Here is a 25,752-nt window from a genome sequence, read left to right as displayed (position 1 = left end):
TTAATTACCTCGAGTCCCACATTTTTTATTTTATAACTTGAAAAAGTAAGAGGAAGGTCTTAATCATAATATGACTAAGCTGACATACACAACTATTTTCTCAGCATCTTGTTCACTGTCTGAACATAAAAATGCAGGTTAGGATCATATAATTGATGACTTTATTATAAGGCCTATAGAAAAAAGCCCTGAGTTAATATCAGTCAGCTTTATTTATAGTAATTCCCAATTTTAAGTTGTGCTTTTTCAACACTAATGTCAATTTTTTTTTGTCCCTGTGAAAAAGTAAAATAAGTAACTAATTAAATTTTCTTTTTCTACTTAAACATAGTCATTAACACCCTGATGATAGGGTGCTTTCTCTCTTATTTCATAAAGAACTGATGACTAATGAGGAATTATTAGTAATATGGTAATATGAATAACTCTGTAATACAAAGAAATTACAGGCTTTTATAATTGCACTTCAATGTTGTACAAATCATCACAATAACAAACTTTTGTTTAGCATTATAAACTTGATAAGCTCACTGACATACAGCAATGTCTTGAAAACATGTTAGGAGTAATGTAAGAAAATTGTGCTGTTTCTGATTGATATATTAAAATATCATTACAAACATTCCCCCCAGTTCTCATTTGGATTGGATAATGAGCATTGTGGTAGACAGCAAAAAAATCTTTAATTAGCTAAATTGTGTTGAGAACAATTGACTGACTTGAACTTAGTGGCTTACACAGTTGGTGTTGTACTACTACAAAGTATTGCATAGAAGAGTAAATTATTATATATATATACATATACATATATACATATATATATGTAAAATATATATATATATATAAAAATATATATGTATATATTAAAAAAAATAGCAGCTCAAGGGTAAATTTAAGTTTAAATTTGGGCTAAAAGTCATTACTTGGGCAATAATACTGATCTGAATCTAAAGTTTTCACAACTAATTTGTTTACTGTTAATGTAAATAGGTCAACTCCAGTTTTATCTCCAGGACTCCATAGACCAAACAATGTGGATAATCTGGACTTCTCATATCCAGTGTTGTTTATGGCAACTACATATTTAAAAAATGTAGAGGTACAAAAAAGAGATGATTATTTAGGACACAAGGAGATGTGGCTAAAGCTATTTTATTGCACTAATTATTAATTACTAATTAAGGAATACTCACAGAAAAAATATGGAAACGTGAGTGTTGCTACTCTGTCTGGTGTCTCAAGGCTTCAATAATTTTTCCTATTTGCAAAGATCAGCATGTTTTTCCCTATTTGTAACTTCTAGCAAAGTTCTTTAAAAACAAAACTAAAGTTCTTTAAAAACATTCTTAAATGAAATCTTACAGTGTTCCTTTGGTCCCCTGACCTACAAGAAATGTTTTAGAAGCCTTGTTACCTGCATTTCTTTAATTTCCTAATGTACCTCACCATTCTTAGGGAAAGACAAGCAAAGTGTTTGCTGCTTTGGGTACAGGGCTGTTTCAACTGTGTATTTCCTCCTCATATGGTGTCTAAAAATTACAATTAAGGTTTTGGTTTCAACTTCAAAACGTTACACCTTCCAAAAGAAAGGGATGATGGCTAGCAACTGGCTTTAATGTGGCTTAAGCATGTTTGAAAGGCTTTATTGAGTAAGCCCAGGGACCTGACTTCTTGCTACTTGAAAGCTTCACAGGGCTTAATTCTTGTAGCCTTTCATTGTCACTTTATTTCTGTTATAAATCCCAGCACTTCTGTGTAATTAATTGTGCCTATGAATAGTATCAGCGCAGAGATAGTGGTCTTGGGCCAAAAGGAGCTGCTGCATTTCATGCACTCCTCAGAAGTGGCTATCCACCACCACAAGAACAAAGAAAATGAGGTCAATGAAAATCCCTCATTTCCACTTCAAATGAGAGCTAGCTATAAAGAACAACTTTAGCCCACAGTTTCATTTCCACTTTTAAAATTCATCAAAGAGAGTTCTGTTAAAATACGGAGCAATGATATTAGCAGTATTAATAGGAAATAATTATGAAGAGAAATAATACCTTTTCTTGAACTGGTTCTGATATAAAGTACCAATGTTGCTAATGTAAAAGCTTAGCCCTCTTGGTATTCAGGGCTTTATTAAAAGAATTTTTATTAGCTAATTCAAGAAGGAAATATGACGAATGTCTCCTTCCAAGTTCCATCCCTATCTTTCATTACAGGAGTATCTGGTAATAGAAAGTGCTCCTGGCAATACTTATCTGCATATAATGCATGAAATTTTTAAGATATAAAAAGGTCTGTATGGAGGATGGCTACTTGATACACACCACGAATATCATAACATTTGCTGCCTCAATTTAAAACTAAACCTAATAGTTCTTCCAGCTCTTTTGATCTTATAATCATGAACTTGTATGGGACAAGCTCTCAGCAGAGGAAACTGTCATAGCTCCATCAATGACAATTTATAACTCATCTGCCAACCTGACCTTGTACTTTAATCCATCATTATGGTCTCAGACATTTGCCTCTCAGAATTCTTTCTATCACCTTTGTCTTCTTTTTAAAATTGAATGTAAAAATAAAGAATTTCATGTGGTTGACATCATTTATATAATTAACCCCTGCAAACTTGTATAGCTCCTGGGTACTCTTATGATTCCTTGATGAGGGTGTTGTCAGCACACAAGCCATGATGTCACTGACATATTTTCTGAAAAATCCTTTGCCAGGATTTTTCTCCTGAGGAACTGAGAAGCCTCAGAAAAGAAATGTAAACAGTAACTATCTGATGGCTGTGGAATGTGGTCTGGAGATGGTTTACCAACAGGTGCATCTTTGTTTGGTCTCATGTGAATTGTTTTTAATTAATAGCCAATCACAGGTCCAGCTGTGTCGAGGCTATGAGCAGTCACAAGATTTTATTATTCATTCCTTTCCTTTCTAGCTTTCTGATGTCTCCTTTCTCTTTCTTTTAACTTAGTTTTATGATATAATTTTCTTATAATATAATAAAATATCATAAAATAATAAATCAGCCTTCTGAAATATGGAGTCAAGATTCTCATTTCTTCCCTCCTCCTGGGGACCCTCAAACACCACCACACCATGATAGCATGCTATTAGTACCAAAGACTATTTTCCTATTACTATTTACTTTTCAGCCCATAGGGTTTTTTGTTCCCAACCCCAAACAGGAACAAAGCTCTCTCAACCTAGGTAAAAATCACATCTAAAGCACATACAGTTTAAGAAATGCAATGGGCAGGATGTTGCTCATATGAATTACAAATTGCAGCATTATCCATCTGCGTCCTAGTGACAAGTAACTCCAGAAAACAAGTCTTGGCATCGACTTAAATTTCCTATGTTAAATAGGAAATTTGGGAGCTAAACCAGGTTGAGGCAGCATCAAAGAACAGATGCTTTCTGATAGCTAGCTATGGCTTTGATTCAGGAGCATATTTAAACACAGATATGTTTAAAGGTTTTGCTGCACAGGCTAAGTGCAAAGCTATGCTTAGAGCTAAACTGTGTATCTATGAACAGGACCTCTCTGCAATCACATTTTTTAGGACTGTTGTAGGAACTGGTGCTGGGGTATCTTCTGTTTTGATTATCTGACCATTATCTGTCAGGATGGGAAGGTCCATCTGATAGGAAATCAAAATATTTTGATTTTGCTGTACTGTGACTGGGTTAAAGGTAGACAACCACTTATTCTGACAGTAATCTAAGACAGAAATCACCCTAGGCTTAAGACTAGAAAGGGGATCCTTTTGTATTTTCAAACTATCTATCTGTGATAGAAATCTCTATCTGTGAAACAATTATGCCAACTGAACAAGCTTCCAAAAATTAAAAATTGAGCTGCACATTGGCATGTCTGAAAACAACACATTATTATAGTGTTTTACCTTCTTTAGCATGGGCCAAGAGCATTTAGCTTGGAATTACAATTATTGGTCAATATTAATGAAAATTTTAAATGGTTTAGTGTGTAACCATTCTCTTGAACACAGCCTACAGCTATCCCACAGGCTTTTGCTAACCCTTCACATTTCTGATCTGAGAGTATATGAAGGTATGTGCTATTGCAGTAGTGTTCACTGATATTCATCCAGGTTTCATGCATTTGAACAGCACATATCAGTCACTATTTTCATTTTCTCATCTGTTCCTCTTACTGGAATGAGAAGAATCATATTCTAGAAGATTCAATTATCAGGTTGCTATAATATATTTCAGTATAATTATATTTCATTGTCAACTACAAATTATTGGAGGTGCTTTATCTCATATGCTTTTGGAATGATAATCTTATACCACCCAGAGATAGAGAAATAGTAGAATATGTAAAAAACCACAGAAATGTTAAAACCCAAAAAAATCTTCTTTCAAAAATTTTTTTTGCTGTCTGCTAAAGTGATTTCTTACAAGTCCTCTATCATTCAAAAGGTATATAAATGAGAGAAAAGTTCATAGAGAAGCATATGAGAGAATATATTTGAAGACTTGTCGTTTTTATGTGTGCCTGAAAATCCTAGCAATCTCCCATGCCTCTATCCCTTGTAGGCACACAGTTTGTGTTAATTTAGGGTGGGGCTGCAGCTGAGCTCCATCCCAAATGGGCTGCAGCTGTGAGCAGCAGGTGAGCAGCATTAAAGGTAACGAGTGCCCAGGGCACTGACCAACCACCAAAGGGAGCAGAGGGCACACAGGTGCAGGGCATCAACATGAGGGGATAAAAGGCTGGGCTGAGGGATGAGAAGGGCAGATACCTGCAGCCTTCTGAAGTGGCAGGATGGTCTCTGTGTGGGCAAATATTTGAAGCCTTCTGAGTTGTGGTGTGACTCTGTATGGGAGAATGCTTAAAGTTTTCTGAAGTTTTATGGTGTCACTCTGTGTATCATGGCCATCCTGACTGCACAATATGCAGAGATATTTGCTATAACAACCCCTAGTCATGACTTAACTGATAATCCAAATTTCATATAATCTCTGTAAACAGCTCAGCTCTGCACTTGAGTATTTCCATTATCATCATTAGCTCTAGCAACTGATTTAAAAGTTGAATTTCTTATTTGCAATGGGATGAGAAATGTTTGTTTCCAACCTTTGAACATGGGGCTGGAATGGCCTGTAGGCATTAAATCCCTTTCCAGGGCTCTTGACAAATTTAAGAGTCCAGGTAGAAAAGAGTTAATTGTGAGAGCCAGAAAGAGAATTGGAGCCCATCAAGCAGATTCAGACTCTTCCTATACAGGAAAGAGAAAGGGACTAGTGAGTAGTGAAGGGAAGAAGCTGCCTTCATCTCAGGAAATACAGCTGTCATGTAAACTCTGAGTGTGCAGTGCCATCTGCTTAATACTTGAAGCTGCTTTTGAATCACAGAATGGAAGAATCTCAATTTGAGAATTTTGAGAACTTCTCCAAAGAAATAAAGTAGGAGGAACTGCCTTTATTCTTGTACTCTGGCGTGTGTTGCACCACTTCATTTTTAAGTTCCAAAGGAAGGGGAGAAAATAAGATGTATGGATTCTGTGTAAAATATGGAGACTTAGAGGAACAATGTAGTAAAGATGAAAAATGACCCAGGGGAAAAAAGAGCTAGTGGCAACTCCCTGTGCTCAGCAGTGGTTTCTAAAGCTACACAGAAAAGCTCCAGAAGGAATGGGGCTGCCCAAGCCTGAAGTCTGAGATGAGCAGAGGTTAAAGCCTGTGAGTGAAAGGCAGTGCTGTGGGCACTTGATGCAGGAGCTGTAGTTGAATACAGACTGCCTTTGCCCTCTTGTTAAAAGTTATTTCCCACCAGGTTTCAACCCCCAGACTGCAATAACCTGACTGCAAGCCTTGTTCTGCAAGCTACAGAAGGATTTTCCCTTTGTGGGAAGGACTAATGCATCATTTCTTGTTAGTGCAGTCAGCCGTGGGGCAGATTTAAAATTCACCAGCTACTCTAAACTAGCTTTGTGTGGTGTGCAGTCAGTACTCTTTAAAGCCCTACCCCAGCTGTGTCTGTGCCAGCTTTCTGGAGTGAGAAAGCCTGAAGAAGTGATTGCTCATGTCACATGGTGAAGAATTCAATATCTTTTACGGCCACATTAGGGAGAATGGTAAATCATCTCTGAAAAATAAAAAAGTAGAAGCATAGTTGTTTACTGCTGTATATTAAAGCATAGTAGCATTTAAATTTCATGTTGGAACCCAATTTAGAAAAACACAGTCTCCTCATTTTTCTTTTAATATGTGAGGAAATCCCAATAAATTTATTACCTTTATTTGAAAGCAAATTAAGAGAGATTCCAAAGGCTGTATTAAATCTTTATTGATAAAACTGTATGGTATTGTCTCTGAAATTCACTGGGAAGCATTACTAATCCCTGCATTCAAGATATTACATGTGACAGCCATGAAATTTAAAGCTGGGCAGTAATTTTTGAAGGGATAATACTCTGTCTTGTGCCCTAACAAAGAATTGAGCTGATGTGGCTGGGGTGGTTATAATTGAGTTATAAGGATATAGCATCCAAAAGCAAGAGGAACTGCCAGTAGCTAAAGTGTGACATTAACGTGTTTTCTATTGGAAATGGTAGCTTGGGAAGCCTTCCTGGAGAGTCATGAAGTATTCCTGCAGTATGAAAGTTCTTTTTTCTTCCAGAAGAATGAGGGGATATAAGTACTGAAAATGTTGGAGTATTTTTACTCTAAACATGCATAACAACAGCAAAACTTTTTCAAAAGCTGTTTTTCTTTTTTAAGGCCAGTTCTGTGACATGTACATCATTTTAGCCAACTGCTGCTAAATGGTGGATGGAGTTTGATCTTGAACCCAATGTAGTGGTCAAGCTCTAGGCCGTGTTCTATGATGTCACATTCACCTTACTGAAGGTCTTTTTAATGCCCTCTTTCTCTAATATGTATTTATTTATAAAATTCTCAGGGTTTTAAGGATTAGCTCTGGCATGCTTACCTCACTTAAGGCAGAAGCATCATGACTGCTGTTAATTGTGGGTGCCTCTAGCCTGTGAGTAGTGGCTGACCTTGGAAGTTACTCTAACTTGCCTTGATGTCCTGAAGTTGCAAGCATCCCCTACAGGATGAGGATAGAAAAAGAGAATAGCAATTCCTCATCCCCTCCCTTCCTCTTTCCTAAAATATGCACAAGGTACTGTGGTAAAAGATCTTTACAGTCATGCCTCAGTACAGTACACCTCAGGATCTGAGCTTGGGAATGTTTATGACAGCCCCTGACACTGTTGGTGTTAGTTTAACCATATTCCTTGCCCTCATGTGGCAAACCTTGCCCAAATGTAGGAATAAATGTATTTTCAGCATGTATACACACCCACATACCCTTATATTATCTGGTGTAGATGCTCATTGAATTTTGTAATTACAGTAGAAAAGTCCTTTATATTCACCTGAAAGAGAACAAACATTTCATTATTAGGGACAGAGGTTTTGTAGTCTTCCTCTCTTGTAAGCAATGATACTACAACAACAAACAAAATGAACAAGCTCCAGCTGAAAGCCAGCAATGTTTTCTGACCCTTTTATTTGTAAATAAAAAGGCTGTCAGAGAAATTTCATGGTCTTGTATTGGGGAAGTATCTAATTACCAGCATTATATATATATATATATATATATATATATATATATATATATATATATATAATTTTTTCCTAACCGTTAATTCATCTGCCAGTATTGCCCTTCATGCAGTTTGGTTCCTGTTGTGACAGCTTCACTTGTGATATATGTATAGAAAGCAACAATATGAACTTTTAGATTATAAAGCCAAGTACATGGAGTTTTCTCAGTCTCCTCTCAAAGCTTAGGAGACCTATTCTTGCTGTAGTAGTATTTCTTCCACACTGCACTTTGTGCTTTAAAACTGATCCAGGGAATTTCATCTGCTTTTTCTGGGAGTGATATTCAGCCTTCCTGTGCATTGGTGACTTTAAACAATCCAGTCATTTTCATTGCCATTCTGAGAGTTTCTGTGCTTGAGTTACCAAAAAAATTTTACATTGGATTGGGTCACAAGACTGAGCCTTGAAAAATTCCACCATTGATCTTTTCTGCCCAAACCCACTATCATCCTTCTCTCTCAAGAAGCCATACTTTGATAACTGGTCTTTCCCTTCATTTATATAATTTTTTTTCCACTTCTTTTAACTAAAAATAATCACTTGTCTATCAATAACTGCTTAACTAAGTTACTTAACTAACTTAAGTAACATCCACTTGTCACAAAACAATATTTAGTGAAGCACAGACGTATCAAATGCACTGACATTCTTCAGATTAATTTTCTGTTTAGGTTTTTGTCTTAGTATTAAAAATCTCTCTATTTAGAGAAAATAAAGACCAGCTGGATAAATAGACCTGTGTTGACAGGATACATGTAAAGGTGGACTAATAACCAAGTGAGAGAAGAATTGTAGACATGATATTTTATGAAAAATCGTTTCCTTAGGATTTTTCCTCCTGAGAAGCTGAGAGGCCTCAGGAACAAAATGTAAACAATGATTGTTTGCTGCTGTGGAATGCAACAGGTGGATCTGGGATTGGTCTCATGTGGTTGTTTCTAATTAATGGCCAATCACAGTCCACCTGTCTCTGACTGTTTCGGTCAGTCTGAACCTTTGTGATTTATTCCTTTTCTATTCTTAGCTAAGCCTTCTGATGAAGGCTTTCTTCTATTCTTTTAGTATAGTTTTTAATATAATATATATCATAAAATTATAAACCAAGCCTTCTGAATATAGAGTCAACTTTCTCATCTCTTCCCTCATCCTGTGACCCCTGTGAACATGGTCACAAAGAATTCTTCTGGGGTTTTTTTTGCTTGTCTATTTTTTCTTTTCCCCCAAATATATTAAAACTATCTGCCTTCACAGGTAGAGACACCTGACTAGAAACTTTACTCTGCCCTACACTTCAATGAATGTGATTAATTTTTCTGAGTGGATTCTAATTAATAATTACTCTCATCTATGAGTCTGTAGCCAGCTTCCTGGCAAACACAGCTGCTCTTCAGAGAACTGCCAAATTCATGTGAGTTTAAACAGTAAAATGAAAGATGCTTGTGAAAGAGAAAGAACACACCAGCCTTTATGTTACTCATTCTCACTCTTGCACTATCTGCTTTGCAGTTTCTTATTTCATGTGAATGTAAATCCACCTTCAGAGCACATCTTTTTAGAGACGCTGTAACTTCAGAACCTCTGCATTTTTGCTGTAGTTTATTTTCCCCTTGTAACTGTGTTATTCCATAACTTATGTTTCAAAACTGTTGCTATAAAGAATTTTGTGATTTCTCTGAGTTCTGGTTAGAATTCTGGTGTCAGTAACCTTAGTGATTTTTTCATAAGGCTGCCTAATGATTTTCCTTTGAAGGCCTGCGAGCCCTTATTTTCAAGTAACTAAATTTATATTTTATTAGAGAACTTGGTTTGTTGGCAGATTTAGTAATATTTTCTGAGCATATGTTTGATGGGTTGAACAGGATAAAAGAGTTTCATAGATGCCTTTGTAGAGGATAAAGGGCAGAGGCTCAGCATCATTTTTATGCATGAATTTTCACTCATGAGAAAGGAGGTTCTAATCCTGCAACAGGAATGAGCACAGGGAATAATTTTTCTTGTGAGTTTCTCACTGAAATCTGTGACCAGCTCAGAGCAACGACAAAAAATATTTTCTTTTCCCCCCAGCTTCACAACTTTCATTCTTTTGCTGTTACAGGCAAACCCCTAATGCTTCCCATAAAATATAAGTGCTGACTTGGAGGCATGAAGGGAGCATTTTTAAAATACAGACTAAACATTGCTGAATAATAAAACCTGAAAAAAATCTAGGGAATGTACAGACATGGAAAGAAAAAGTTTGTCTGACTTAAGCCTGTGCAGTTAGATTCCCTTGAAATTGTTCCCTAATGAAGGTTAAGCAAGTGCACACAGTTCAAGTGCTGTGCAGCTGAGTTACCTCTGGAGTAAGAGTTTCTTTGCATTGGAAGTCTGAAAAATGGCAGAATTTGGTGGAAACAGCTTTCATTTTGCATTCTCATCCCAGTATTTCCCACCAGAAATGGGGAAGTGGGATGGCTACCTGTGCATCCTTAGGCAGGCAGGGTACAAATGTGTTCATTGTGTACATTGGTTCAGAGCTCAGGAAAACCTCAGGTAGGTGCTATCATTTTTGAATGGTTTACTGCATTATTTTAAACACTAACACAGGAAAGATATTCTTACCCCGTTGAGTATTTTCTAAAACTCCTGGATGCAAAGCCCCGTGGATTTCCCTGCTCACCATTTGCTAAATTTACACTAACCTGCACCATTTGCATTAGACTCAGATTTTTCTAGAAAAATTTTGCTCAAAATGCTGTTTTAGTAAGGAACATTATCATCTGCATTGGGGTTATGTGGTAAAGTTGTTTTTTTGGGGGGGAAGAGCAAAGAGGCAGCAGGGTTGGCCTCTGTGAGAGGTCGGGGCTGTTCAAACCCAGCTGGTTCCAGCCAGTTCTAAAGGGGACACAGCTGAGGACACAGCTGAGCTCACTAGCAAAGGTGATGGTTCCTCTGTGAAAATGCTTTGAAGGGTAGAAAACAACAGAGGGAAGAGCAAAACCTCCTGAAATTGGAGGTTAGATCTAAATTCTCTTAAGTATTTGGATCTTGTCAGAAAATTTCTAAGTAGTTCCAGCAAAGTCAGAAATTGATCATCCAGATTTTTGTCTAGCCATCTTCTAGTGTCTGACAGGATAAGGGAAAAAGCAATGGCAAGGTAATCTCTGCTCCCTGGAGCAACTGCAGGCAGTGCATATACTCACCTAAGAGTATGTATTTCCCCAAAAGAACAGGAGCCTCTGAATAAGCCTATCCTAGAGCCTGTACACCCCCGGGTTGAAGCTGAGCTTGGAAAATGGGGTTTGAAGGTGTTTTTCTGGAGCTTGTAAATGTTTGTTCCTTTTTTGCATTGGTTTGCCATTACCCATATCAGGAATTAAATATTTATTGTCATTTGAAACAACTTGATTTCTCATAGTCCACTTTGTTTAGCCTGTGACAGTAGTTGTTAAGTGATTTTCCTGTAGTTGTAAAGCTTTCAACTTCCTCGGTCCTATTCCTATTTTCTAACTCCTGTCTCACAAAAGAAATAAATTGACTGACCAAATGCAGCTTTGAGGTTTTCCTTAGTTGTGACTGAGGCCAGTTCAATTCTTGGTCCTGCTGGGTGGGAGTAGATGTGTGCTTTTCATTATCCATCTCTACAGAGTAGCAACAGAGCAACAATATCTTAATAGCACAGTATGATTCCTCTAACTTGCTTTAGAACAATATTCAGAGTCACCCTGAAGTCACAAAAAAATATATCCTAGAAATGAGAAGCTACTCCCCATCTGTGAGGAAATCAACATACATAAGGGGAAACATCAAAAAGACTACATTTCTAGTAGCAGTGAATAATTACACAATTCCAATTAACTTCAAACTTATTCCAAAATGAAGCCACAGACCATGCCTTTGTGATGACCAGCAGAGCTGTGGCTGTGACTAGCTGACGTGCAGCCTATGTGATATTAACAACTTTATCCAGGCTTGGATTTACAACAGAGATGATGATTTACTTTGTAACACACTTTTTCTTTGACTCCTGATGCTGTCCCTCTGCCAGTTGTTTTGTTATACTTCCCCCTAGGGTGACTTTGCTCTGTATTTTATTACTTGAAAGAACATTAATTAGAAAAGGTTAATAAATGGCAGATGAATTCAGTTAATTAGTTCACTGAATAGTTTGAACACTTCTCCTTGCTGGAGAGTTCAATATTGCTGGAGATATTCATGCAGCATTTGCACAATGAATACTTCTCTGCACTTTAGTCAATAAACTCTTCTCCAAAGCAAACCTGAGCATGGAAAATGTCAATGCTCAGCTGTTAACTTTGGGCAGTCTAAGTTTTTCCATGCAGTCATGAACTATGAATGCAAGGTAGAGAGGTGAGCCCCCAAAGAGAAAGAAACGTGGGCCATCCTGATGCTTCCTCACCCTACAAAAACTTATGGTCAGAAGTGTTCTGTGTTTTGTTGTGCTTTTGAGAACTGGAAGTTGCTTAGATGCTGAAATCTGTGGTTTTCTAGATGCGATTTGTTTCTCTTTCTGGCTTCTGTGACGATCAAAGAATTTTATCTACCAAACAGAACTTTCTGGACTAACTGAAGAAACTCTAGTTGCTTAGAAATTTCAGCTCAGTTTTGGTGTTCACTGTCTTACTGTGACAAGTTCTGTCTGAAAACAAGTTATCCTCTTTGTGTTTCCTACCTGCCTCACAACACAGTTGGTTCAGCCTTGATTTATCTGTTTCTGTGCTTCTTTTTAATGTCTGGCTTGGGCAAATACATTCATATAGTTTAATTTTTGCATGGAGTACTGCATTCTATTTTCTACAGTAATTTCAAAATTAGTTTCCTCTGCCTGAGTTAATTGGGAGCTATTAAGCATATAAAGCACTACAGAACTAGAAACAGTCCAAAATAGTACTGCTGGATGGTTGTAGTCCCTGTTGCTAGTAACTTTTTTTTCCCCATGAAGATAAGAAATGAAGGAAAGCTTTTAGCTTTTTTCTGTTTTCTGAAGAGTTCATAATGATGGGGATTTTAATATTGGAATGCATTTTTTCCTTGAGGCATTTTTGTTTGCTGTATTCATGACACCAGTTTCTGTTCAGAAAATAGCTCAGAGGCAAGAGAGAATGTTTCATTCATTGTCTAGTCCTGACAGATAAATGGTGTTACCTGATCCCTTTGTGAGGACAATCACTTCCAATCTGGTTTGGCTTTTGTAGGGACTGCGTGAATACTTATTTATTGCATTTTTAAGATAAAATACTTGGGCATTCCAAAGAGTAAGGACTCCTCTCCAAAGAGAAAACCTTTGCTACTTGACTGAATTTCCTCAAAGTGGCTGTAGCAGAATGAATAAGCTATTCTAGAAAGGGAGTGATTTAGAGCTGACCCTCCTTAGCTTGAGGGGCAAATTGGCTAATGCATTAATTCAGTGTTTGGGAGGCCCAGGTTCAAAGAACATACTTCTATATCTTTGGAGAATCTGCAGGACTGACTGAAACATTTTATTTTGGTTCTGAGTAGGAGAGAGAAAACCAGTGTTTGGATAAAAGTAAATTGCTTTCAGCACAGAACTGAAATGGCTTTCTTTTTAATTTCTTTCCCCCTGCCCCTTTCTGTTTCTGTTTTTTACCTACCATCAGTCATTAATTGACCTTCTGCCCTTACTGCTTGTATGGGACCAGTTGGGAGGATGATGTGAATACAATTATAAGTTCTACCTGTGGAAGAAACATTTGTGGAATGACAAGGTAATTGTGGGATGACATATGAAAAAAATTGGGAAACTGACACTTGTGCCATAGAGAAATTAAGCACTTGATACAGGGTTGTTGGGCCTAAAAGTTAGGAATAGTAATACATCATCTGTTCCTAAAATATTGAAGTTTCTACAGAAATATTTAGGATAGCAGGGAATTGGATTTTTCCCCTGTGGTGGTTAATCCCTTATGGTACAAGATTTGATTTTTTTTTTAATATTGATTTTTTTTTCCCACCTGATCATTTGCACTCCATTTCTTTTCATCCCAAAAGCTAAAATTTCACTTCTGTCCTGTATAGTGTCAAATACTGCTTGAAAAATGTGGTAAATACCTCACACTGTCAAGGTTGATGACAACATAATGATGATGTTAAACATTTATTTGGGCACATTGTGATTAAGAATTTCACAGGAGAAGGTTAATCTGACTCTAAGCCAATCCTGTAAATCAGAATTAGCATCTTGTAAATTCTTACAGCAGTGGTCATATGGCATTTGCATCTGTACTGGGCACCTGAGGGGAAAAAGTTTAATCTTGTGATACCTGAAAGACTCAGTTTGAGTTCAACTTTGTGAAAATTTCTGAAATTCTTTTGAAGTATTGTTTCTGCAGGAGGGTCATACTGCCATGAGTCATACTGCCATTGGAGAAATAAAATTAAGTCTTCAACCATAGAAAAAGGCATGATGTTACTATCTGGGCCAAAAGTAAATGATTCCTTAAAAATACCTATTTTAAAAAATAAAACAAAAAGTCAAAAACTGAGTTGGAGAAAAAAAGAATTGCTTATGCAAAATTGCACTTGGAAAACAAATTTGTTGTGAGCTTCTTAGTTCTTAAGAAGGATGTGCCTAGTCATTTTCTTTCAAGAAGAAACTTCCCCTTTCCTGGAATTAAGCAAATCCGTCCTGCAGCTTTTCTTCATCAACTAAAAGCTCTCTGATTTGACCTCCTATCTTGCCATAAATAACAGAGAAGAGGGTTCAGAGAGTCAGAGAATGACTTTATGAATGTGCATTTCTGTTTGATCATCCTACTTTATCAGACTACTGTTAAAAACAAACCAATAAAAAAGCCTGTCAGCCTGGCTGTCTCCATGGCTGTCTGCATGCCTTTCCCAGCAGCGCTGCCTGTCAAGCTCATTATTCTTCCTCTGAGTTAGTTTGACCCACTCTTGTGCACTTTTGCTAGGCTGATAAAGTTAGTGGGCTCTTGTCTCTTGGGAAATACATTTAGAAGGATAAGTTAATTCTGCTTCTCTCCAGTAAGCACTTCTGCCTGGCTTCTCCAGGGCCAGTATGTCTGAGTAGTCTAAATTGCTTATCCTGGAGGTAATGAGGTTTGCAAGGCCACAGCTGAAACCTTCTCCTTCTCTACTTATCCTGCTTTCTACTGTAAGAGATGAGATAATATTTTGCTGAAGCCAAAAGGGTTATTAAGAGAAAGAGCCAAAAACCTTCATTCTGTGTGATGTTTTTTGTGGCTTGGATTTGTTCTGGTTGATCTGTTGGGTGTTGCTGTGAGCTGGGAGAGAGGAGAGTTGAAGATATGATCAAAAAGGAAGGAGGATGAGAGGGGAAGGGACAGAAGAATAGGTGGTCAGGAGAGAATATAAATTCCTGAATATCTATCCAACAGGAAAGGGGAAAGGGACCACCCTGGTCAGAAAAGGGTATAAAAAGTTGCCATTTTGTTGGAGGGTGCGTGCCTTTGGCTCTGGGAGGAGAGACAGGCACCTGGCTCAGCTGAATATTATTTTACTAATAAACAGTTTGCTTTTGCTTCAAGGACTTTGTCCCCATTTAATTGTATCTAAAAGTTTGTTCATTTCTAACACTACCACTGCAGTTTGATTTGAGGGATGGGTTTTAAGGAGCCTAGAAAGCAGAGAACAGCTAAATTGAGGGAAGAAGTCTGTAGAAAACTTATTGTTGTCACTGGTTTAAAAATTAAAACAAAAAAACCTCTATAGCAGTATGTAGTGTTGCAGAGAGGGGTTTGCAGCTTATGAAGGGAAATCCATGTTTGGCAATAAGAACTGAAAACTGGGTCAGGCACCAGTAAATGGCTCCTACTAATAGTAGCTTTTTTTTCGTTACAGTCGTTCAGTCCCATAAACAAAAATAAATTTAGAATTCACTGAGCTTCAAGTGTTTAATTACTTTTTTCATAAACTTTTTAAAAAGTCTCTGTAATATAAATGTTGAAAACGTTCTTCTGGAAAAAAAAAGTTCTGTTTTCATGAGGAGTGACATGTTAATTGCCTGCAGGCAGCTTGTTGGACTAATGAGTAAAATAACCTAATAACTAATTGAAACTCCATTGAAATAAAGTCATTAAGAAAGAAGTATCATATCTAAGTAAATTAACTCCATTTTCTGTCCTGAATTATCTAGCTGTTGTGCTTTGATCACAGCTGAATTGGATCATTAAATAACTAAAAGTGAAACCTATTAATAATTGCAAGCTCTTTTATTAAGATTTTTTTTCCTCTTTTTGTCAGACGTTTCAATAAGGGGTCCTGGCTCTTTGAAAACTTTCCTTGCAAATGTTTAAGGATATGGGAATGACAAAAGTGATGACATTATTCAGGAACAGATCCTTTAAATTACAGCTAGTTAGGGAACTGTGCCGCACAACAAGAGTTTTGGGGTGAAATATATTTTATTACTTTTACTTCAAATGCCTTGCACACAACTCTTTAAAAACACAATAAAGCAATTCCTAGTGGCTTCTTAACTGTTCTCATGTTTGTTCTGTTGGAAATCTGGGCTTTTAAAGCTTTAGGCAGTCTTTTCAGGAGGAGGTTGGGGTCATTCAGCTCTCCTGTGTCTGCTGTGTGTCCCGTGTTCCATATCATGGGGATGCGATGGACTTGAACCAAGAGCCGAACCTCTCAGGTTCCTGTCACAGGACTGATGATCTTGGCTATGTCATAATGGGTCAGATTCCAAGATATTCCCTAGGGGACTTGAAAATCTCTTTATTTCCAGATCCCCTGTGGGGAACTGGGAACTCTTGCCTTGAAGCTTTAATTTTTGCTTTTTAAGATTTAGGGACAGACAGGGAGCTGAGCACCTACAAATCTTGTGGGAGAAAAATAAAGGCTTAAAGGTAACTGAGACATCTGTGAATTGTGAATTTCAAGCCTATTAATGTCTTCTTTCTAATTTAATTATTTCATACTTTCAGATAAGTGGAGTTCTTTTTTTCCAGTTATCGAATAATCTGCAAATCCAAAATTCAAAATTTCAGTCTAGCTTTCTAACTCTTTAGCTCTTGATGGAATACCATGGTTTTCAGGTCATCTCAGGTGGTGATTGTATGTTTAAACTAAGCTCCTGTAGACTGAAATGCCCAAAAGTCTGCATGTGAGATCTACCTAGACCTCACAAAAGGAATTTATGCAGGAACAGGTGTATCAGACTCTGTTCTTCTAGTTTACAGAGAAGCATGTCCTTCTGTAGAAGAGCTGTAGTTTGGGCTCCTGTCTGAAAACTCTGTGCCTAAGCAAATGGTTTCTCATGAGAGAATGAATTCTTTCAGTGCTCTTGGGATAAAAGAGGCAGGGTATTAAGAACTCAATTTCTACTATCTCAGCTTTATGATGTTTGCTCAGGTAAAAGTTAATTACTGGGTTTAAAGTTCGGGAGTCTTTCTGTTTGTTAAAACAGCTGAGTTTTTGCATGGGATAAATATTTGGTCAGAGAACATGGTTCCATATTTGAGGTTACAGAAATTACCGTTTTATAATAATTCAGTCAAAACTTTTAAAACTCAAGTCCCATATTTTTAGTCAACTGGTCTGTTCATACTCTCTTAAGGTACAGGAAAAGAAACACTCAAAGGAGGGAAAAGAATCCTGATGGAAGCCTTCTGACAGCACCATGTCTTGGTCTCCCTCTGTATGTAATATGTAACTTCAGGGTGCCCACACCTGGAGCTACCTTTGCCAAGATATTAGCATGTCTTAGGTGATCTGCAAGAACGTGGAAACCTTAATGAACACCTTCTTTTGCTCAAAAGCCTTGTGGATGCCCCACATTTCACCTTCTCTTCCCTGACAGCATAACTTCAGTGGCAAACCCAAGAGTAATTAATCTTCCAGCTTTGTCTCTGTAAAATTTTACTTGCTATCTTCACTCCCTACAAATCTGAAGTAAGCACCTTGCCTATTTACAGGGAGCTGATGCTGCAAATTGGTCACAATTCTCTTTCTACATTTAATGATGGACTTTGTCTGGATTCATAAAACATATTCTGATCCTGTAGCACTAAAACTAATGCCAAAATAAAAAAAAGATATTATTGAATGTGTGGTACTGAAGGATAAGACACAAATTGAATCCCTGGGTAAAATGAAAACATCCATTAATGAAATACTTAGCTGCAATCTATTCTCCAAATGAGTCAAAAACAGAACCTAAGTGATAGGTGAGATTTGTGCTGGCCCACTGCCCAGAGGTGAATTCTGATTTATTTGCTAGTGTTGCTTAATTGGTAGGTCAACAACTGAGTGGCTGGTTCCATTTATAAATGCTGTCAAAAGGCCAGAAATAGATGAATTGGCAATGAGGTATGGGGAAAATTAAAGGAATCCCTTGAAATAAGCACTTGTCCGGTGAAATTCCTTCCTTGTGGGAAAAAACCAAAACCAAACAGAAAACCAAAAACAAACTTCGTGGGGTTTTTTTTTGTTTGTTTGTTCATTTTTTCCCCTCCTCTTTAGAATGGCTTTGAAGTATTCCTTTAAAAGATATAAACCTTCATTATCACCTATGTAAAAAATGCTGGTTTTAAATGGAGCTGTTAGAAAATAGGTAAGCAGTTAGGATTTAACATGTCAGAAGTAATTCACACTTAACAGAAGAAAAAAAGTAATTTATTAAGAAAACATTCTCATATGCCCAGTAAGATTTTTTAGTATAAAATGCTTCACAAGAAACAAACTACAACTTCAACTGGCACATATTTTGTCCATAACTCCAAAATAATTTCCCAAGGCAGCAATTCCTGTTGATTGTTTAAAATGCAGCATGAATGATTATGAAGTGACAAAGACTAACTAGACTTTATTGTTGCTCAATTGGGACTTATAAGATTATGTATTTTGTGAAAGACTATTTAAAGGAAATTCTCGTCAAGAAAATTGGAAAAAAATCAACGTGGTAAAGCTCATAATTTTAAATCTGAATTAGCTATTAATTCACATGGTTCTGCTTTGTTGTGAGAACAAAATATTGTTATCTTGTTAATAAAACTGTTGGAATGATAAAATGTAAAGTTGAATTTTTTTTGGCAGGAAATAATTATTTGTACTTCTATTTACTGCTGAGTAGCAGTTTCCATAGCAGAGAAACTTACTATAATTACAGGCATTTATTTTTGCTTGCCAGTTTTTCTTAAAAGTATTCCATCATTCTGGAAGCCCAGAAAATATTTTTTCTTTCCATAAATAGTCTGTGATTATATTTTTATGTTTATAATTTTCTCAGTCTAGGAATTGTAATTTAACTCATGGTATGTAAAAACTTGAACAGTTAGCATTTTAAAAAGTTTTTTTTCCCATAGATTTTTTTCATCTAAGCTTCCTATTTTTTTTAAAACTTTCTAAACAATCTTTTTATTTGTTTTTTCTTTTTTAACAAATTTATTTCCCCTAATAGTTTTGCTATGTTATTGTTGGGCTTTTCATAAGTGCAAGTATGTCAAAACAAATTTTTTAAAAAGTTAATTCTTCTCCAGGTAATTGTTGCAAATTTGTGTAATGTTCTAAAGCATAGAGACTTTTGCTTACTTAGTCATCTAATTCTATGAAATTGTTTTAATTTCCACCTGCAATCAGATCCATGTGAAAATACTTCTGCCACATCATGTTCCATCAGAAAAATTGAAAAAAACCTAGATTTTGTTTTCCTTCGAATAACTGTTTGGGTGATTTTGGTAGAGAATATTATTTCTGATCAAAAACTGGAGGATGTAAAAGAATATTATCCCTTAGTAGCTGTCTTCCCTGAAGCTGTTTCAGACCTGGTAGTTTGAAAGATAAACCTTAGTTGAAGTATAAATAAATCTTGGTCAAGAGAAAATGGAAGGGGGGGAAAAAAAAGGGAACTTTTGCATTGAAAATATCACTGGCAAAAGGGAAGACACCTTGATTCCCTGGTGTTTTCTGGGTCACCCTTGTTATATCCTCCCAGGAGTGTGGTAGTGCTGATCTTTCAAAGAGTAGCAAGAGTTGTTTGTAACAATTGGAAAGAAGTTTTGAAGTAAGTTTGTATTTTAAATATTAATGGTGTTTTAAGAATGGCAAAAATATATTGTGTTGTGGTGGCCTTTCAAATGAGTGATCTCAGTGACAGATTTGTGATTTAAAACCTTATCAAAATCAGCTACAAAAATGCTGGTGTTGACAAGAAGTGGCTATTGGGAAAGAAGAAAGCTGCATTCAATGAAAAATTTTTTTTCAAATAAAATTTTGAGCAAACCCCCTGGAGATGGGAAAGGAAAAGAGGAATTTCAACACTACAGAATATTAATTATTTTTTTTAATATCAAGTTAGTGGAACAAGACGATTTGGCTTTATTCTGTTATTCATTTTAAATGGTACCATTTTCCCTGTTTGTGGTATGAAATAACTGTCCTGCAAAGACTATTTAGAGGATATTTTAAATCTTTAAAATCCTTTTCAATTTGGAAACTCACTTTCTAAATCCCAGTCCTTGGCAAAACAGTTTTTGTCCTTATGCAAAGCTAATTATGTCTTTAACAAGAAAATACATTGCCTAAATTTCTCACAGAAGAAGCAATTCTAGAATATAATATGGAAAAATTCTGTACAAATACAGATCTAAGAAAAACAGTTTCCAAAGCTTTTGGTGTAGCAGAACAGCTCTGGAAGTGTTCATGGAACCTTCTCTTCTGGCAATTTGCAATCACTCAGTATACTGCATTTGCTGCATATGGCAATTTTTAAACTTGAAGAGCTTTGTGTGAGAGGAGAAAATGTAAAGTGTGTTCTGCATTTAAAAATAGCTGGTGTTGGTCAGTTCTGAATGTTGTCTGGAAACAGAACTATTTAGCTCCAACAAAAGATTGGCAGAGCTAGTAGCGCTTGAACATACTGTCTTCTGCTTAGGTCAGTTTTAGAGTTCTGTATTAAGTCACTACTAAAGGTAGCACATAAAACTTAATGCAAGGACACAACATCCACCTGGACACACATTGATAAACTATCTCCTATATGTTCTTAATTGTATTGACTGGAGGAATTTTCACTGATTTCTGCAATTAAGATGATAAAAGCTACAGGTGGGATCAGCTGCTATAGACAATTAAGTGTACCTCTAATTACTTAGAAGAAAAAAACTTCCAGCCTACAGGAATTCTATCTCTTCTTGATTTTTTTTTTTGTTGCTGTTTTTTTTGTTTTCTTTCAGCTATTTGATAAAAAGATATCTGTTTTGAGATATATTACTCCTAAAAGTTATCTCATTGTTATTTAACGTGGGAACATTTTTGTATGTCCAAAGTATTTACAATTATTTCTTATTCTCATTAATTGTCTCTGAATGAGTTCTGACCAAAGGCAGGAGAACATTTTTTGACAGAGATACTCTCTTGGTGCTCTGCTTTTCTGGGCCACTTTGAAATAGGATAACTCAGTTCCTGGTCCCATTTCATGGGATAACACAACTTGGTGAGACAAGGCTCCAGTTTCCTGATTGGACTTGGGACTCCCAACATATCAGCTAATTTCACACTCCTGTTGTCTTTGGAAGTTGACTCATAGCAACTTTCCATAGAGGAGAAGAAATCACTGGGTAAGATTACTGGATTTTGTCGGGTTGGTTTTTAATCCCTTTTGAAATTTGTTGTCTCAGAGGCACAACCACTGCTGCTGCTGGGATCAACTTTGGTCAGCAGCAGATCTTTCTTGGAGCTGTCTCTTGTTCCTTGAGACACAGAGGTGGTAGCTTCTAGCAGCTTCTGGAGAAATCATCCCTGTAATCACCCTGTTGCTGCAGCCTTGCCACACAAACCCAATATCGTGCCAAAGAAGGTAAAAAGTAGTGATACAATTAACCTCCCTGTCTGAGGGAGTAGAGATTCTGGTCTCTTGCTTTTCAGTAGAGAATATTAGCGGGCAATTATAGGTTGTTTCAGTAAGAGAAATACATCTTCTTTGGTCAGTCTTTCTATGTGCAGCAAATAATTAATTTACAATGCTGAAAAAGAGCAGGTTTATAAAAGGAGAGGTAGTACAACCTGTTAGACCAGCAATTGGCTGTGGGCAGGGAGTTCTGAGTTTCAGATATTGTTTTAAGAAGCTTGTATCCTATTGAGTTATTGTTTAATGTAAAATGCATGAGTAAAAGCCTTTAAAAATGCAAACCTTACTGACTTACAAAGACTTTTGGGTTTTAGCTTGACCATTAACCTTTCAGTGAATGTGGTTTGGCTTTAAAAAAAAAACATAGGACACAGAAGGAAGTAGTGTTACTGCATTGCTCACTTCCCAGACTCAGTAATCTGTAGAAATTGGAAAATCTACAGATATCATTTATGCTGTACAAAGCAGGTGAGATAAGCAAGCAAATGGGAGAAGGGAAGGTAATAGATACAGAATCCACCTTTCACATTTGATGCCTGTGCCAGCAGAAAGCAGGAGCCCTGTTGTCTCTGTTTCATTGGCATGCTGGAACAGTGGGAAGTCACCAGATTGCTATTCTGTACTGTGGACACTGTGGTCCAGGTGATGAAACTGTAAGGAAGTTTCTTGTCTCATTCCTTAGGCTTTTCCAGTCTCCCTGAAGTAACTTTCTATGTCTGACTGTGGAATAAAATCAGCCATGACTTTCCTGGCATGAAAGGATTGTGGGAGCTTTCTGATACATTGCTCTATGTGCTGTGCTCATCTAATTCTTGCATGGCATTCTTGTCATGTTTAAAGACACCATTTTCTCTCTTCAGGGGCTGGGAAGGGAGTTTTGCTGAAAGGAGGGTGTTTGTCTAACTTTCATTTTTATGACATTAGTATACACATGCAAGACATTTGTCCTTTCAGAGAACTTGTCTAAAAATGGTACAGTTTTGCTGTCTGTCACATGTTCACCTGAGTTTCAGAGATTTCAGCACTACCTTCCACTCAGGAAAGGGGAAGAGGGTCAATGCATGCTTATGTGGTATTTTTTTAAAGTCTGTTTCTAAAGAAACTGTGTTAGAACAAAAAAAATTAGGTCAAGAAGAAAAGAAGTTACACTAATTTTTAAACTAACTATGGGAGTAAAAGCTGCAGAAAGTACTCTTGTGAGTAGTGGTTCTAATATTGAAACATAGAACGAGAAAACTTTGTTCCACAAGAAATTGCTGTAAAAGGTAATGCATCCATCAGGTGTCTGAGGAAGGGTGGAAATAGATTCATGTCTTTGTCAGAGCACTTGGAGGCTTTTGACTAAGTAAAGGTTAGTTTAATGTCTTTTTTTTTTTCCTTTGGTTTTCTAAGTAGTTTGTTACTATTGCTAGTAGCCAGTTAACTGTGGTTTTATCACAGATTTTATACAAAATTATTTGTTATCCAGGTAACCATGTAGGTATTTATTGTTACCAGTGTACCTCTGTCTATCTATCCCAAATGCTCACTGGTAATTTTCCACTCAAACTGTGAGGATGGTGCCTAAATTTACTTAGTTCCAAATGAGGTAGGAAACTGTAAGATTTCTTGAAAAACACAGACCCTTAGAATGTGCAGTATGAGTGGCACCATTTTCTACATAGATACTGTTCTTCTGATGCTGCTTCAACTGTTAACTCCACAGACATGTTATGTTTAAAATCTGTGGCTAAGTTGTGTGTGTGTTTTAAGTGAAACCTTTTCCATTAGGGAAATTTCGGTACTCGCTGTGGTGCCTGTGCAACTGTTTTGTAAATATATTTTCAGATAAAATCACCCATTACACACTAACAAAAATGTGTTGTTCTCCATTGGGAGAGGCTCTTGGGAACACTCAGGCTGAACAGCTTCACATAATTTCATGGTTTTCCCCTTTATGGGGAAATGGTATCTACTAATAGCATATATTTGTGGAAGTACTTAATCGTTGGGCTTTTTTTAGCTGTCATTTAGGAATCTGAAAATCATTATTAAATTCCATGGTATAAGTTCCATACTAATTAAAACTCTCTAAGCAAAAGAATGTGTTCCTAAACACTTTGGCTTTGGAAAAAAAATTAACTGAAAACAAGTAAATGATTATATGTTGTAATGATATTATGATTTGCCTATTCTGATGATAAAAAACACCCTAAGAGTAGTTTTGTGATACTTCAGTAACCTTTAGGTATTGTAATGTCTTTTACACATTGCACTATGTGTGCAAGGCTAATTAACATTATCATCCATGTCATAATTTCAAATTAGACACATCATTATGTTTAGTTATTACAGATGATTTTTGTTAATCTCTGATGGATATTAAACACTAGTTTATGAAACTGCAATCAGAGTTGTTTGGCATATTAGTAGCACTTTGTTTTAATAGCATTGATTGTAATGAACTCATTTGGGATTCCTGTAGAACTAACATTTATTTCCATAAAGCATTTCACAGTAATTGAACATTAGTTCAGTTATGAATGCTGGATTGCTGCCAGAATATTTCTTTCTTTCTATTTTTCTTCTGTCTCCTCACTGTGGATTTTGTAAACCTATCTTTCTGCTTCATTGACAATTAGATCATTAAATCTAGGGCTGGATTCTTAGCTAGCATAAATTTGACCTCGATGGAAGCATTCTGATTAACGCTGGTTGATGAACTGGATGTTAGTTTTTGGTGTATTTTAGTAAATCATGGACTTTTTTAATCCAAGTGTCTTTTGTGACAAAGTTGGCTTTTTATATTATTTTTGTAGACATGCAATTGAAGCATCCTTCTATATACAAATAAAAATAAGAAAGCAAAAATGTGTTTATATGCTGTCTAGGGGTTGTGTTTCATGTTAGATTTGATTTTACTGAAAACATCCCAAGTAAGAGAATCTGAAACCATTCCTGAGACTGCTTTCATACTTATATCACCTCTCATGATGGGAATTATTTCTGTTCTACAGTAATTTATTAAACAGTTATTGAGACCTCCTTTGTCCCTTTGCTTAGAACAAAAATGGGTTATTCAGAAGACGAGTATAAATACAGTCAAACTTTGATTCTACAATAAGATGGAAATTGTAGACCAAGTTCAAAGTGCAAGGAAGAACCTATACATTGTTTGATAGACAAACTTTTCACATGCTGTACAGAATATTCATGACATTGGATAGTATCTCTCAAAAATAGCTTTTGAGATATCTCAAACATTTTAAAGAATGTTTTATGCAACTGTGATAAAAATACGCAGATTGAAAAATGGGTGCCATTTTAACAACACTGGTTACTTTAAGTGTAAATTATCTTCTTGCATCTATGTCATACAGTAAGTGGATAGTTGATTGTTACATAGAGGGCATCACAAAGGATGGTTTTGTTCTAGCAAAGCAGTTATTCAGAGTTATGTTTGGAGTTTTTGAAAAAAGATTCCTCATTCCTCAAGGATAAAATTCAGTACAGCTTTCATGATGGATTATACAATAGCAATTTCTGTAAAATTTTAGTATCTATTTCCCATTTCTAAAAACTAAAAATATCTAAAAAAATAAGAGAGGGGGAGATGAAAGCATTGGATGTCTACATAAGCTATGAAAATAACCCAGCAATGAAATGAAAAGACAGGAAATCGATGTACTAGACTCTGACATGAGCAAAGACTTGCAATTTACCACAGGTAGTAAATTCAAATTTTCAGTTTTTGAAATGAGTATTTAGCAAACATTAAGTCGCTAGAATGAGGCCTGATAAATTGCAGGTTTGCACTAGCTGTGTGTATAAAACTAATTTCCATGGTACATCTTCCACAAAATGAAAATTATATTAGATGTTATTTTAAATGTTCTGTGAATCTATCCTGAAAATTTCACAGAAGAGCTTGAACCAACCAGTTGTGATAGATTCTGCAGATGAACCAGGTTAAGCCTTGGTTTACTGAAGTTTCCCAAATACAGAAGAGCAGAAAGCTTAGCTTAGTCCTAGGTATCTGTTAGGTGCCTCTCACAAAAATGAGTTTCATCTCATATGGCATTTACTTGCAAAATAGTAACATTAGACACTTTATTATTGTTGATTTTTTTCCCCTTTCTTAAGTTAATAATGAGAGATTTGAACAATTGGATAAATCAAATCTTGGACTAAAAAAGCCGCAATCTTTTAATTCTGTAGCTTCATAGAAAATCTGGAGATTTTTGGTACCCTGTCCTTCAGTAAACAGAGTATTA

This window comes from Fringilla coelebs (genome assembly GCF_963513975.1).
Source record: "Fringilla coelebs genome assembly, chromosome: 4".
In the NCBI taxonomy this organism is placed as follows: Eukaryota; Metazoa; Chordata; class Aves; order Passeriformes; family Fringillidae; genus Fringilla; species Fringilla coelebs.
The sequence above is the reverse complement of the archived record's forward strand: the minus strand, read 5'-3'. Positions refer to the sequence as shown.